Genomic DNA, 15,935 nt, shown 5'->3' with positions numbered 1-15,935 from the left:
TCCGGAAAAGCAGCTGATTTCTTACAGTAAATCGTCACTGCTTTTCCAGAAATTCAAGGGGCCAGTGTAGACAGCTCGCAGCTTATTCCAGAAAAGTGGCTGCTTTTCCAGAATAAGTGGCCCAGTGTAGACACAGCCTTAGAGTTCTTTGAAGGGGTTAACAAATATGTGGACAAGGGGGATCCAGTAGATATAATATACTTAGATTTTCAGAAAGCCTTTGACAAGTTCCCTCACCAAAGGCTCTTGTGTAAATTACATGGCCATGGGATAAGAGGGAAGGTCCTTTCTTGGATTGAGAACTGGTTAAAAGACAGGAAACAAAGGGTAGGAATAAATGGTAAATTTTCAGAATGGAGAGGGGTAACTAGTGGTGTCCCCCAAGGGTCAGTCCTGGGACCAATCCTTTTCAACTTATTCATAAATGATCTGGAGAAAGGGGTAAGCAGTGAGGTGGTAAAGTTTGCGGATGATACCAAACTGTTTAAGATAGTCAAGACAGAAGCAGACTGTGAGGGACTCCAAGAAGATCTCACCAAGCTGAGCGATTGGGCAACAAAATGGCAAATTAAATTTAATGTGGATAAGTGTAAAGTAATGCATACTGGGAAAAATAACCCCAACTATATGTACAGTATGATGGGGGCTAATTTGGCTACGACTAATCAGGAAAGAGATCTTGGCGTTATCGTGGACAGTTCTCTGAAAACTTCCATGCAGTGTGCAGTGGTAGTCAAAAAGGCAAATAGGATGCTAGGAATTATTAAGAAAGGGATAGAAAATAAGACACAGAATATCTTACTGCCCCTGTGTAAAACTATGGTACGCCCACATCTTGAATACTGTGTGCAGATGTGGTCTCCTCACCTCAAAAAAGGTATTTTGGCCTTGGAAAGGGTTCAGAAAAGGGCAACTAAAATGATTAGGGGTTTGGAACGGGTCCCATATGAAGAGAGGTTAAAGCGACTGGGACTTTTCAGTTTAGAAAAGAGGAGACTGAGGGGGGATATGATAGAGGTATATAAAATCATGAGTGGTGTGGAGAGGGCAGATAAAGAAAAGTTATTTATTAGTTTCCATAATAGAAGAACTAGAGGACACCAAATTAAATTAATGGGCAGCAGGTTTAAAACTAATAAAAGAAAGTTCTTCTTCACACAGCGTGTAGTCAACCTGTGGAACTCCTTGCCAGAGGAGGCTGTGAAGGCTAGGACTATAACAGAGTTTAAAGAAACGGCAAGGAGTCCTGTGGCACCTTATAGACTAACTGAAGTGTAGGAGCATAAGCTTTTGTGGGCAAAGACCCATGAAAGCTTATGCTCCTACACTTCAGTTAGTCTATAAGGTGCCACAGGACTCCTCGCTGCTTTTGCAGATTCAGACTAACACGGCTACCCCTCTGATACTTGAGAGTTTAAATAGAAGCTAGATAATTTCATGGAGGTTAGGTCCATAAAAGGCTATTAGCCAGTGGATGGAAATGGTGTCCCTCGCCTCTGGTTGTCAGAGGTTGGAGAAGGATGGCAGGAGACAAATCGCTTGATCATTGTCTTCGGTCCACCCTTTCTGGGGCACCTGTAACTGGCCACTGTCAGCAGACAGGCTACTGGGCTCGATGGACCTTTGGTCTGACCCAGTACGGCCGTTCTTATGTTATGGTCTTATGAAGTCTGAGCAGAGGGAAAGCTCAGGTAATATATTTCTCGATATTAGTACAGGCCATCCCTGACTTACGAATGGGTTAGATTCTGAACACCTGGTTGTAACTCGATTTGGTCATAAGTCAGTAATACCCTTAAACACGCTGCCTGTACTGTTTGAAAAACTTTACATACATGGTTCTCAATTCAAAAAGATTATAATAGGATTAATGGGAGATTGGTTATAAGTATGGATGGTCATAAATCGGTGTGTTCGTAAGTCAGGGAGTGGCTGTAAATGTTTACATATAACCAGAAACTCTAATCACTATGGTAATCTCTCACTTTGAAACAAACAGCTCATATTAATCTTTGGGCAAAATTGACATGCAAGGAGGTAAAATTTAGAACATAAAAGTGCCATCTGGCTCCGTACAGAAAACAATAAGCTTGACACTGAAATCATTATATTAAAGTTTCTGGTTGTTTATTTCTTCCTGCGGGAGCCTCTTATTTTATGTCTTGAATAGTATTTTCCTAAATAAAATTGTGTGGTATGAAGTGCCATTATGATTTCTAACATTCATTTCCAGTGAGGCTTCTGCTACTCTATAGCTATAACTATGATGAAAGGGGGCTGTGGACAGCATGTTGCGGTAATACTATGGCCTCATCCATCAAGCCAGCAGCTTATGTGAGGAGCACCTCCTTAGTGTAGAAACTCAGATATAAAAATAAATGAGCTTGGGCATATAAAGGGGTGCACATAGAAATCTGCCGAGTCCACTGAGCACTTGCAGTATTGAGAGAGCCACCAAAAATTGTTATGGTTGCAGGACACTAAGTGCTTAGAGTTTACAAAATTACAGCCCAGGGTGCTGCGGTCTCTGGGAAACTTGCTATCCATTGGCTCCCTCTGTGTGTTTTTGGAGCGCTGCAAAACATTTTGCATGTGAAATGGTACATGAAGCAAAGTTTGGCATCGATCTAATTTAAAGCAAAGGGGGACGAAATCTGTTTTGCACTAATGATGTTGGATGAAATTTTCAAAGGGACTTAAGGGAATTAGGCAACTAAATCCTATTGACTATCAATGAGTTTTGAACACCTCACTTGCTGAGAACTCCAGCCTTTCGCGATTTATGACATGAAGTAGTTATTTTCTGTTTGCACCCATGCAGACATTTTGGTTGTCACCTAATCTAACATGGGGAGTAGTATACAGGACTTCTGCTCTTAAAACACAGGTCTCTGCAACTCAAGCTGGAAAGAAGTCTTTATATATTAGAAGTATTGAACCTTTCACTCACTTCACCAGAGGGCGACAATCATAAGGACAAGGACACACACACACACACACACACACACACACACACACACACATTCACTCACTCACTATCAGGCTGTGCTGCCCAGTGAAAAATTCATTCCAACGTCCTTCACTTATCAGGGCTCCGTAATGAGATGTTGAATGAAAAACTGAAAGATTTCTAGATTTCTCTAGCGGTATCACTAAGGACTGTGTAGCATTTTAAAAGTTGAAGGATTTCATTGACTTTTTTGAGCGCTGCTTCAAACCATTTTTTCCAAATATGCCAGGTGTTGTCAGCAGCAATATGGACCAGATTCAGTGTTGAAGGTTCTGTCTGAAGATTTAGATAACGGTCTTGTTTATGCTAGCCCCAACCATTGATCTAAACTATATCACTTCAGCGATGCAAATAACATAGCTGAAGTTGATGTACTTACCATGGCATCTTGTGTGAAGTAAGGTCAAGAGGGGTTGCTCTCCCATCAATGCCATCTGCTCTTCTGGCGGATTATTGGTGTCGATGGCAGAGCACTCTGATTTATTGTGTCTAAGCAGACACGATAAATCAACAGCTGGTGGATTGATGGTCGCAGCATCAGCATAGTGGAGAGGAGCCGAACATCAGCTCAAGTTCTCATCTACACCTCTGGTTTCACGAGGTATTCTCTTGGGATGCCACTGGTGACGCCAGCCAAATGATTGTCCCCCTCCCAGGCGGGGTGAGGGGTCTGGGCCCGCCCTTACTCTGGACCCTGACCCAGGGCCCTAACACCAGGAGCTCAGGTCCCAATGGTAGCAGGTGGGGGTTTACCCCTAAACGCGCCTGCTCACGGGCTCCGCGACCCCTCCCTGGGCCGCGACCACCCCGCCGGTGAGTTCCTCCTTCATGCCTCAAGCTCTCGGCATGGGTCGGGTGTCTACCCCTCCCCCACCGCACCTTCCTTGCCAGCACTCCTCCCTCCCCTTGCTCCTGATTACCCCATTCCTCCCTCACCTCCTTCCACTTACCCTTCCCTAGCCCCCCTTCCTGATGTACAAAATAAAGGACAATTGTGTTCAAAAATAGAATCTGTCTTTATTGAACAAAACTGGGGGAGACTGGGAAAAGGAGGTGGGAGAGGGGAAGAGAGAGGCTGGGAGAGGGGAGGGCAACTACAATGATCAGGGGTTGGGAACAGGTCCCATATGAAGAGAGGCTAAAGAGACTGGGACTTCTCAGATTAGAAAAGAGGAGACGGAGGGGGGACAGGATAGAGGTCTCTAAAAGCAGGAGTTGGGTGGAGAGGGTGCATACAGAAAAGTTCTTCATTAGTTCCCATAAAGAAGGACTAGAGGACACCAAAGGAAAGGAATGGGTAGCAGGCTTCAAACTAGTAACAGAAAGTTGTTCTTCACAAAGCAAAGAGTCAACCTGTGGAACTCCTTGGTGCAGGAGGCTGTGAAGGCTAGAACTAGGACAGAGTATAAAGAGAAGTGAGATCAAGTCATGGAGGTTGGGTCCATGGAGTGGTATTAGCCAGGGGGTAGGAGTGGTGTCCCTGCCCAAGGTTTGTGGAAGGCTGGAGAGGGATGGCAAGAGACAAATGGCTTGGTGACTGTCTTTGGTCCATCCCCTCCAGGGTCCCTAGGGTTGGCCGCTGTCGGCAGACAGGCTACTGGGCTAGATGGACCTTTGGTCTGACCCAGGACGGTCATTGTAAGCTCAGGGCTCAGGGTCGGGGGTCTCACTGGACCCTCTTGATTTTCACACACACCTTCTCCTGGGTGGCCAGGCTGGCAGCTCTCCTGCCCTAGCCGGCCACCTTCCTGTGCCTAGTGCAGAGGTCGTGGACGAGGTCCACGATGTCCGCACTAGCCCAGGCGGGTGCCCGCCTCTTGCGGTCCTGGGCAAGCTCCCGGGAGCCACCAGCCTTGTCTCGGAAAGAGGGAGAGGGCTGGGGGGCATCGGGTGGGTGGCTCGAGCCGCGCCAGGTGCAGGGTCTGCTGGCTGGGTGCTGGCAGGCTTGCACCTGGCACGGGCACTGTAGCCAGCCCGTGCCCCTTTAAGGAGTCCAGGGCCAGGAGGGGGGCAGTAGAGTTTCCCTGGTGTTGGCCAGAGTGGCCACCAGGGAAAGCTGGGGAGGGCTAGCCTCCCACTAGTTCGAATTAAGGGGCTACACAGCCCTTAATTCGAACTAGTAAATTCAAACTAGGCTTAATCCTCGTGGAATGACGATTACCTAGTTCGAACTAAGCGCTCCGTTAGTTCGAATTAAATTCGAACTAACGGAGCGCTAGTTTAGCGCCTATGAAAGTTAATTCAAACTAACGTCTATTAGTTCGAACTTACTTTGTAGTGTAGACATACCCTTGGGGAAGTTCATCATGGCAAAGCCATCCACTATGGCCATGGTGTCCAACACGCTAGCCACTAGCTACATGTGGCTATCTGGCCAGTTAAATGTGGCTAGTTCTCTAGAGCAGTGGCCACTATAGTGGGTACTGCTTTAGAACTTGTTGGATAGTGCAGCACTGGAGTGTCCATGTTTCCCAGAGCATTTTTCTTACTTTGCCTCTCTGTAAATTCAATTTACCAATTTAAATGTTTTTGTTGATTCGTTGGGTCTACAGTGAAATTGACATTTCCCAATAAAAATCGAATCCTTCAAAGTCTCACTAATTGGGCACTACTGGAACTCCAGTCTGACATGTAAAAATGTTACAGTATTTCCTACGTTATTATGTTTTCAGATAATTTCAGAAGGAAATTCCAGCAATTTGTGGCATATATTTGACTTATTTACCACCCTGCCATCTGTGTGTGAGGGTGAAATTCATCCTGTGCCGAGAGCCAAAACACAGGATCAGTTTCACTCTTCATTTTTAAACAGTCCTTATTCTGGCAAAACTTTCACTGACTTCATGGAGATGTCTTGAGTGAGAGAGAATTCAGGATTTAGTCCACAGTACTGCATAGCACTGTGGAGCTCCACAGGAACTTGCCATCACTTTTGACCATCTTCATCACTATAATCAGATACAGAAATGTGAAACAACTTTTATTTTCTGTAAATGGTGTTGAGAATGATGGCTCGTGCATTGACCCACATCACCCTTTCATAAAGTGGTACTTTTTGGAAGGCATTTCAGCCCTGCATTTTATAATTCACTATTAGCTAAGAATATTTAAAATTTCTAGTAAAGGCTTTGTCCGGATTCTGAGGTTGCTTTTATGAAATCTCTGCAAACTCTCTCTCTTTCTCTCTCTCCAGGGAGGCTGCATACAGAAAGTCATCCTTTCAGCTCACCCTTCAATGCACTTTGAACAAGCAGCTGCTTTTACTGTAAGCATGTTATTAATGGTCGCTTTTCAAAAGCAGAGATAGTACCCTAGAAAACGGTCTATTGATTTTTTTCCCCTTCCCTGTCCCTGTTTCAATCACGGCTCGTTTGAATGGCTTTCATTTTTAGCAACAAGAGATTCTTCGACGAAAAGTGGTTTATAGGTTCAGCCTTAAATAAAATCACTGCTCAATTTAAGCCCTTCAGAAATACTATTGATATTTTAATAGAAGATTGGAGAACCTAGTGGTAGTGTGATAACAGCAACACGGAGTTTATACGCAGGAATCATACGCCAAAATCATATTATTTCGTCTCTTCTTCATGTTAACAACAAACCATAGCTACAACCTTTACTCACTCAACTACTAGACACCCTGGGTCTTGGGAGCAGGAAAACATTTAACTCTAATTTCTTACAGAGGAAGTTTGTGTCCTGAAATGTGTAGAAGGGTCAGAATCTGTGGCTGCAATTGATGTCTGCAGATGTAGGTTGAAATATGAGACATGTTTGAAAATATGATATGAGCTTCAGATTTAGACATGCTAGCAAGCTCACGGGTGGTTTTTCAACTGTGAATTTTTAGTCTAACTTTCCAACTTCAGATCAGCTAGGAATTCTGATTGTTGGAGGGAAAAAAGTCAGCCAGCTAAAATAGTCCATGAGATGCTGTCTGTGTCTTGAACTCTCTACCTATGAAGACCAATAAACTTCACATGTCTCTTCCCTTCCCCACTCAACCTCCTTTGTCAAGTTTCCTATTTAGAGCTGGCCAACATTTTTCATTAGTCACAAGGTAGTTTGAGTTTTGTTTTTGTTTTTTCCAAAAATGAATTTTTTCCCAAACAGAAATTTTTGTGAGAAATGTCTGTCTCCAAGACAAATTTTCAGGTTTTAGTCAAAACAAATGAAAATCATGTGAAAATCAAGTGTTAATTTGCTCTTGGGTCTTCAAAACCAATACATCTGAGGCAATTTTCTACTATTACCTTGGATTCCATGTGGGTTGGCTGAAGCATGCTCATGTGGCAAAACGTAAGGAGAACAGAAGTGATCCTTCTGAAGCTTATACAACTTTCATGAAGTGTTGGAGAAAATTCGAAGAACAGAGGAGGACCTAAGATTCTGTCTTTCCAAATGACTCATCTCTCCAGCCATATGTCTGACCAAACTATATCCTTTTTTTCTGGTATTTACATGGCTCATAGAATCATAGAACTGAAAGGGACCTTGAGAGGTCATTGACTTCAGTCCCCTGCCCTAACGACAGGACCAAGAACTGTCTAGACTATTCCTAAACTAAATATCTCCAGTGATGGAGATTCCACAACACCCCTAGGCACTTTATTCCAATATTTAACCATCCTGACAGTTAGGAAGTTTTTCCTAATGTCCAGCCTAAACCTCCCTTGCTGCAATTCAAGTTCACTGCTTCTTGTCCTATCATCAGAGGCCAAGGAGAACAGTTTTTCTCCCTCCTTTTTGACCTTCCCCAATTCTCCACGTCTTTTTTGAAATGTGGTGCCCAGAACTGGACACACTACTCCAATTGAGGCCTAATCAGCACAGAGTAGGGTGGAAGAACGACTCCTTGTGTCTTGCTCATAATACTCCTGTTAATGGATGCCTAAGAAGTTTATTGTTCCTTAAGAAGCAAAGAAGAGAAATTAGATAGTACTGTAGCTATTTCTTGTATTGCTGTCTACTGTGTCTTCTGTGGTAACATTTCAACTGAATCCTTTTATTTTCTAAGAACCGGATTTTGATACTTCTGCTCACATGTGCACCACTAATGGTCTCACTGGCTCAGCTTGTGGTTAAGCTCACTATTAATGTAAGGGGATCTGAATCTAGCCCTAAATTTGCAACAGACTGCTAATTACTATAATGATCATATTTTTCTCTTCATTGTTTATTAGTATTTTCTTCTCCTTTTTTATATTAATTCTTTTCCGTTTCCACTCACCTGCATGAGAAAATCTTCTTTTCTTCCCCTCTTCCTGTTCATGGAAATGAGAAAGAATTGCCCCCCTTTGGACATTCTTATTTAAAATTAAAGGGGCCATATTTCTGTTTAGCTTAATTCACTTTAGAAGTTGAATTAAGCTTAACTGAATTAAGGCCAATTTACTTCTGAATAAGAACAACCACACATGGATTTAATGTGGTTTAAACTATCCACTTTAAGATCTCACTTCTAGTTTAGTTGGATTAATTTTTCTGAGTTCCCCAGGCAGGCACACCTTAAGGTGGATGGATTTGCCATAGCAAATAGTCTCATAAATATTGTGGCCATCTTCAGAGAGGTGGCTGTGTTAGTCTGTGTCTGTGAAAACTTTGAGGGGTCACCTTAAAGACTAACAGGCACCTTAAAGACTAACAGATTTATTTGAGTATAAGTTTTCATGGGTAAAAACCACTTGGTCAGATGCATGCATCCTTGTTGTGACCAGCTTGTTTATTTAGGTTTCAGTTCCCATGACTAGCATATCACTGCAGTTTTTGTTGTAACCACATAGTAAGACCATGTAATATCTGACTTCACCAGTAAATAGCTTCACTGTTACCTCATTACACCAAACAACAGGGTACAGCTCTGATACCACTTTGCCACAAACCCAGCCTTGGAGCCACCACCTTTCATAACTACTGCCTTAAATCCATTTTTTTCCAATCTCCGCAAAATCGGGCTGCTAAGATTAACCCCCTCACCTCACAGTGTTGTCAGAAGCAGTTAGTTAATGTCTGGAGTGTGCTTTGAACATGTGCAATACTATATAATACTTCTTACTGTTATCATTACCTCAATGTAGAAATTAGGCATAGGCACGAAGTCCTGGCCCCTGCCTAGCGCTCTGCTCCTGGCTCCACACCAGCTCCCAGCTATGGCCTCCCTCCCTTACTCCGTGTGAGCTCCCCCTTTCCCAGAGACAGAGCCCTGGTCCCAGCCTCAGTGCGGTGGGAGGGTAGCCAGAGAGCTTTCAGCACCCCCACTACTAGTAATCTCCCTGTGCCACTGAAATGACGCATAATTTCTCATCTCTTCTGTCATCTCATAACCACTCCCGTTTGGCTCCTTCATCCAATATAGCATGGAAAGAACCGTTGTCCACTCTTCTAATGCACCAAACAAGACTTCTTCATTAATCATAGAATCACAGAGCTGGAAGAGACCTCAGGAGGTCATCAAGTCCAGCCCCTGCCCAAAGCAGGACTTCATTGTTCATTCTTGTTGATATCTGTGCAGTGTTTAGCACTATTGACCACACTCGTCTGCTTAAACATTCATGCCAGTATGACTGCAAAAGTGTGTGTGTTTGAGGGAAGCAAGAAAGACAGCTCAACATGAAGTGGCCTGATGCACCAGGTAACAGCTCTATTCATTAAATTTGTCCTGGTTGTGGACTCTGCTATTGCACCACCCAGCTCTGGTGGAGAAGGAGAGGAAGACTGAGTACCCTCCTCCCTCACAGCACCTTTACTGTGTTCAGTGTCTCAAAAGTGGATGGCATTTGTGGCCCTCTGTTTAAAAAGTGACTGAGTGATGGCTATTTGTCTCCCTCTTCCCGGTCTCTGCTGCCCATGTCCTAAATGCCACCTATGTTTGTGCCCTCGCTCCCGCTTCTGCTGATTGTGAATGGTCTAACCTCAATTCCTTCATGACAGCTGCACCTCAGAGACCAGGCCACTTTTCCCCCCAGGCTGTTTTGGACCCCTCTATCTTCTCTTGACATACTGTACGTTCTTCCACAACAATTTAACTTTTGCTGCCATTTTTATGCCAATGACACCTAAAACTTTCTCTCTGTCAAAATCACCAGCCCTCCTGTGAGTCTCTCTTCAACTATCTCAACACATCAGCATCAAGCTCTGGTTTGTGTCTCTTCAGCCACATGTCACCAGGACAGACATCCTCCCACAAGGGGGAAAAAAAAGCTTTGTCAAGTGCTTGTTTTTGGTTTCCTTAAAAATGCTGGCCTGCCATTTGTTTCTCGGGTACATAATTTAGGAGTCACCCTTGATTTACCCATGGTGGGTTTTTTTCATTTCCCCGGTTACATTTTTACAGCTGGAGCAAATTAGTCTATTTCCACAAAAATCTGTAGAGCAAATTCTCAACTGGTTGCAACAGACTCATGCAGATATATGGCACCTGCAAACCTGTCCTCTGAGAACCTGTTCAAAGTCAATAGAGCTATATTGATCTACACTAGCTGAGGAGAAGATGGCCTATTGTTGCTTCTGCAAAATATTCCATGTCTGCCAATAGTCTGCTCACTCTGTTGAATCACTAATTGAAACATATATCACTTTACACCTTAATTATTGAAGCTTCCTTCCTTCTCTAGTACCATATATTCTTCACAGCTATTCTCCAGTCTGTTCAGAACATTAAACTTACTTTCTCTCCCAGGCAAACAAATATGTTGGCATTACCCTCTCTTGAAAGACCTGCATTGATTTCACATTCTCAGCTAACTTATAAGCCACATGAACTATGTATCCAAGTTGATCTTGCATGCACCATCTTCTTCATCCATTCCCCACCTCTTTTGAAAAGGCAGATCACAAACTCCAACTCCACAATCACTGGGGTGCAGTGCTGAACTCTTTTGAATCCTTTGGGAATAACACTCAGTAACCCAGAGATTGATGAGATATTGTCCAAATGTAGACAAAGATGGGATTTTCAAAAGTACCTACGTGACATTGATAAAACGTATGCATTGAAATGACTTAGGAGCTTCTGAAAATTTAATTCTGAAGCTTTCTGACAGCTCTTTGCTGTAAGTAACAATCGAGTCTTGAAACAGGCCATTTGCAATTTTAAAAACTAAACACAAAATAGTCTTTGCTCCCTGGGAGCAGCTTAAGAATTTTAGCTGTGCTTCAGCTCATCATTTCAGAAATGCTGCATTTCTTCTTGAAGTTTCAGAGGGTTAACCGTAACTTTAAAAACAATGAGTAATCCTGTGGCACCTTAGGCCTGGTCTACACTAGACCAGGAAGATTGGCTTACGACAGGAGTGGCCAATCCATTTAACAAAGAGAGCCGAAACAGTGGTGGAAAAAATGAAAAGAGCTGCACCAGAATTGTTGAGAAAAAAAAAAGTAGGCTGCCCCTTTAAGAAACAAATTTAGGCTTTTTGGCCATATCAGGCTCCTATTGATGGCTGCCATCTTGGGTGCCATTTTGAATCACTGACCCGGTGAGCACAGGGAAGCCGGGGGAGCGGGTGCAGTTTTGGGAAGAGCACAGGAGCAGCTTCGCAAACTGCACTTTTGGCAAAGAAGAGCCACATGCAGCTTGCGAGCCACAGGTTGGCCTCCCCTGGCTTTAAGATATGCAACTTATACCAGCCTACCTTAACCTGAGCTTTGGAGGCATCCAAATGCTCCTGTCAGCTTCCCTTACTCCTCAAAAAAGGAGGAGTACCAGATGCTGGTGGGAGCTGCCTTCAGCAGTCTATTTAGGGTCTATAATAGACCCGGTAAATCAAACGCCAGAAGATCAACCTTTGGAATGTCGACCTTTCAGAAGTATACATGTGCCCTTAGAGACTAACAAAAATATATAGAGCATCATGAGCTTCATGGGTATAACCCACTTTATCAGATGAGCTGGAGAGGAATAACAGAAACCGAGAATTTTATAATGGAAACAAAAGTACCTCTCAATTGTAGGACCAATGCTTATTAAGAGGGCTGAGAACCTTCTGGAAGATTCATCGTGTCATCCTAAATTTTGGAACCTTGCTGTTACCAATGACCCAGCTACATTCTTCCAGGGTGTGAAGCAAAAAGGCTTTAAGGCAGCCCTGGGGCACATGTAAATACAAGCTGAAATCTAAACAATATTCAAAGGATGTCATCTAGAATCCACAATGACACTCCTGATAGGATAAGAATGGGAAGTGGTACAAGATCTGGACTCATGAGAGCGGGCCTTGCCTTGTTTGATACAAAAAAGATTTGGATAGTTGAAACCATATCACCTGGGAATGAGGGGTTTTTTGTGAGCAGTTCAAAGAATTCTGCACTGGGGACCACAGAGGGTTGTTCACTTTGCATCACCAGCATGAACCAAAGCATGATCATCTCCAATGGCTGCCAAGTAGCTGTCATGACTGGGCTTGCTACGAAAGAAGATTGTTTTGACAGTAAGAATTGGAAATTAAATACAAGTTTTGCTAGTTCTGGCTACCCCATTGGAGACCTTCTTTGATTCCAAAATAAACAGCAACCGGCATGATTAATCTCCTGATCAGCATCATTTCTTTTCTTTTAAATATCTGGTCAAAAAATATCTGATTCTGTCTTGGGGCCAAAATCTGCTCTGAGTTACACCACTCCGGATCTGGAAAAATTCCACTGACATCAGCATAACTCCTCCAGTTTTATGTTGAATGAATTTGGGCACCGGACTCTGAACTCTGGTGTTGATTGAACAGAATTCCACATTTGTTTTCATTCCAAGTCAGGACAATAGGTCAGAATAGCAAACTTTCTGCAGAATCAAAAAATTCTGAAAAGATATTGAATTGGGGTGAAGATATTGAAGTTTTGTTTCAGACCAGTTTGAATTTAACCAGTATCAGTCTGAACCATTTCCATGCCTGATGAAATTGTAGTTTGGGAATCCTGTGCCATTGCTGTCTCCTATGGATTGCCTGCATTACACATACCCCAGGATATAATCCCGCGTATTATTTCATCTATTTACTATGCTCCAAGCCTCATGGCCAAGGCTTGAACCTGAGATTCCCTCACATCCTACAAGTGAGACACCTAGACCAACAAGCAACCTTTGAAGCGTAGCCCACAGTCTCTCTGGTGAACCTTAAGGGCATGGAAGCCAAAGCACTTCAAGTGGGAGGACTCTGTAGCAAACCAGCACAGCACCCACAAGTCCCACTGAAAGTTGACCTCAGACTGCAGGATTCAGAGTCCTGACCCTTACACCATGGGATCTACAAGATTAGCCCCTGAGTTCGAAGTACAAGGGCACAGGAAGCAGGGTTAGGGCTTGTCCAGGAGTTGAACTCAGGATCGCGTACAGGCTAAGTGAGAATCATGCCCCTAGACCAACAAGACACCCTTAAAGAGAAGTTGAGCAACTCTGGGCTTAATGCCCCTTTCCCAATAACCTAGAAGACTCCATTAGAGTTACTAGTTAATATTTCAATATCTATCAACTAATTTGGCGTTCAATGGAAGGGGCTTGCCAAAGGCAATATTTGTGGAGGTACTGACTCTTCTTGGAAAAACCACCTCTAGAGATCAGAGGTAATTTATGCTCCTTGCCTATCCAAGATTGCTCTGACCTTAGTGGGATAGGCACCGGACATTCTGTGCACAGTCACAAGAGTTGCCAAAAAGGGCTGCAGTTGCAGTGGAATTGTAGAGCTGTCATGTGCACAAATAACACCTCGTTACTACCAGCTCAGCTGAGCTCCTCAGCTCATTAGAAAGACAATTTAATTTTAATCAGATGTATGAGAACTGTTTCAAGGCTTTTCAAATTTCACTCTAGCGCCAATGAAAGCCTTTGATAATGAAACAGACCAAACTTATTAAGAGAGCACATTACAAAAGTCTTTGGCTGCACGGAATCTCTTATGCTGCATCTTAAAACTGTTTCATTCTCACATTCATACATTATTTGTGATGGGCTGAATTGCATGCCAACCAGAATTTCCAGGTACAACAGGTTTGTCACAAGTCATGGTGGGAAGGGTTTTTTCAATCCAGTCACGTCATCTTAAAGGATTCATGGACATCTATACACTAGGGGCAGGAGAATCCTGGCCCCATTGAAGTCAATAAAAAAACTCCTATCAATTTCCATGGAACTGATATTTTACCCAGTAGCTTTTGACTCTACAGTTATCAAGAACAGTTTCTTGACAACAAATATCACCACCAACTACAGTGGGGCTGTAGCTGAGGCAGCCACTGGGAGGGTTTATTTGTTTTCTGCTCCTCTTACTGGTTGCCAAACATATTCAGTGCAAAAAACTCCACCTGATATTTTTCATCTATTTTTTTTCCAGACTCAGGAAGCCATGTGAAGGAGTATGTGGACCACACAGGTAATGAACAATAAACTGGAGACACAGAGCAATGAGTGCACTTGGTTCCATCTGGGAGATGGGCCATGCTCAGCTGAAGATAAAGTTCACCTGGGTGATGAACATAAAGGGAAGCAGACCAACTGAGAAGAGCACTAAAGGGAGGAGGAAAACTGAAATTCTTCTCAGGTTTTTAGTGTTCAGGAAAGTCCTAAAGAGAGGCAGCTATAGAGTTAGCTGAGGGGAGGTCTATGGGAAAGGGCTAGATGGAAGGCTGAAGTTGGAATGAGTCAATAGGAGTCTGAGGAAGCAGACCTTGGTTACTTAATACAGGGTCTCTTATTTGGAACCCTAGAGAAATGAGAGGACTGAGGTTCCCTTATTGGTCCATTAGAAAAGCTGGCACTGAATCACCCTGATACAAAGAAAGGAAGAAATACTGGCTTTGAGCTGGGCTTCCAGAGTAAAATGCTGATGTACATCAGTAGCACATTTTGCTGGCTTATTTCAGTGGATGTATGTTGATTTAAACATCTGATGGTATGTTCCATAGACTGCAACAAAGTCAGGTGCAAAGGAGTACTTGGGGGAGGAGACTATGTATCTGAAAAACAAGAGGCAAGCCAGCTTGGAGAGTAAACATGAAAAGGTGTGTTCCTCCTGGCAAGGAACAAAATGTCTGTCCTAGGGGTCTCTTGAAATGGCCACCATGCAACAGAGAGGTGTTTGGGGGCTTCTATGAAGCAAAACAGAGTCAGAGCTCATGGAGGAAATCAAGGGGAAATGAAAGGATGATACACAGTATCTAGCAGAGTTGGTTCTCCTTCCAAATAAACAACTTAGCAGCCTCTATACATTATCCTAAAGGGGTCCCTTGAGCTCTAATGGGCAAAATCTAGGCTGCTAATGCTGAGAACTAGATTCAAGCCTTCTGGCTGGGAAGGTTTTACAAATGGTGACCAGACAAGAACTTGAATGCTGGTAGATGCTTGTGACAATCCTTCTCTAGAATAGGAAGCCTGGCCCTATGAACCATGGAAAGCAGAAAATAGCCAGAAAAACATGTGTTCCATTTCATTTTCTTTGTGGATGGTAAAGCAGTTTTGGGAAGAGACCCACAAAGTAAATCCTCTATGTAAGGAGTATTCCACATGGATATTTTCTCCTTTGTTTTAGTTCCTTTACACTACTAGGGTGGCCTGATGGGTCAGCAGAAAAGAAAAAGTGTTTTGTGGAGATGGGCAATGGGACTGCATGATTTTTTTGGTTGCAAAAAGACCAATATACTGGAAATGTGCTCATGATCGAAGTTAAAAACTGACTGTTTCTTATTACTGTAATGTGAAAATCCCAGAGAAAAGAATGTGTGACTTGGGTTTAATCGGTGTTTGCAGTGCTGTGCCCAATGCCTTCCAAAGATCAACCTGGGACCTTAAATTCATAACTCTAAGCAGTGAAAATCAGGATCTCAACAGAGACATTGGCTTCACGGGTCATTACAGCAATTTGTAATCTACTAACTCTCCTTTGTCCTATGACTGCAGAAATGTGACTTGTCCACTTCATTTTAAGTGGTTTCCTGCAACTTG

General features: G+C 43.3%; 1 long non-coding RNA gene across 1 annotated transcript in view; it reads left to right on the top strand.

Moving 5' to 3' along the window:
• The window catches only part of LOC142829775 (uncharacterized), a 32,278-nt gene extending 17,827 nt beyond the window's left edge, over window positions 1-14,451 (top strand). Inside the window, exons 2-3 of the long non-coding RNA XR_012904528.1 lie at window positions 6,204-6,275; window positions 14,329-14,451. This is a non-coding gene — a long non-coding RNA (uncharacterized LOC142829775). The remainder of the gene's footprint in view (window positions 1-6,203; window positions 6,276-14,328) is intronic.
• The last annotated feature ends 1,484 nt before the right edge of the window (window positions 14,452-15,935 follow it).

This window comes from Pelodiscus sinensis, chromosome 6 (genome assembly GCF_049634645.1).
Source record: "Pelodiscus sinensis isolate JC-2024 chromosome 6, ASM4963464v1, whole genome shotgun sequence".
NCBI classification, from domain to species: domain Eukaryota; kingdom Metazoa; phylum Chordata; order Testudines; family Trionychidae; genus Pelodiscus; species Pelodiscus sinensis.
This window is presented reverse-complemented; position numbering and strand designations above follow the sequence as displayed.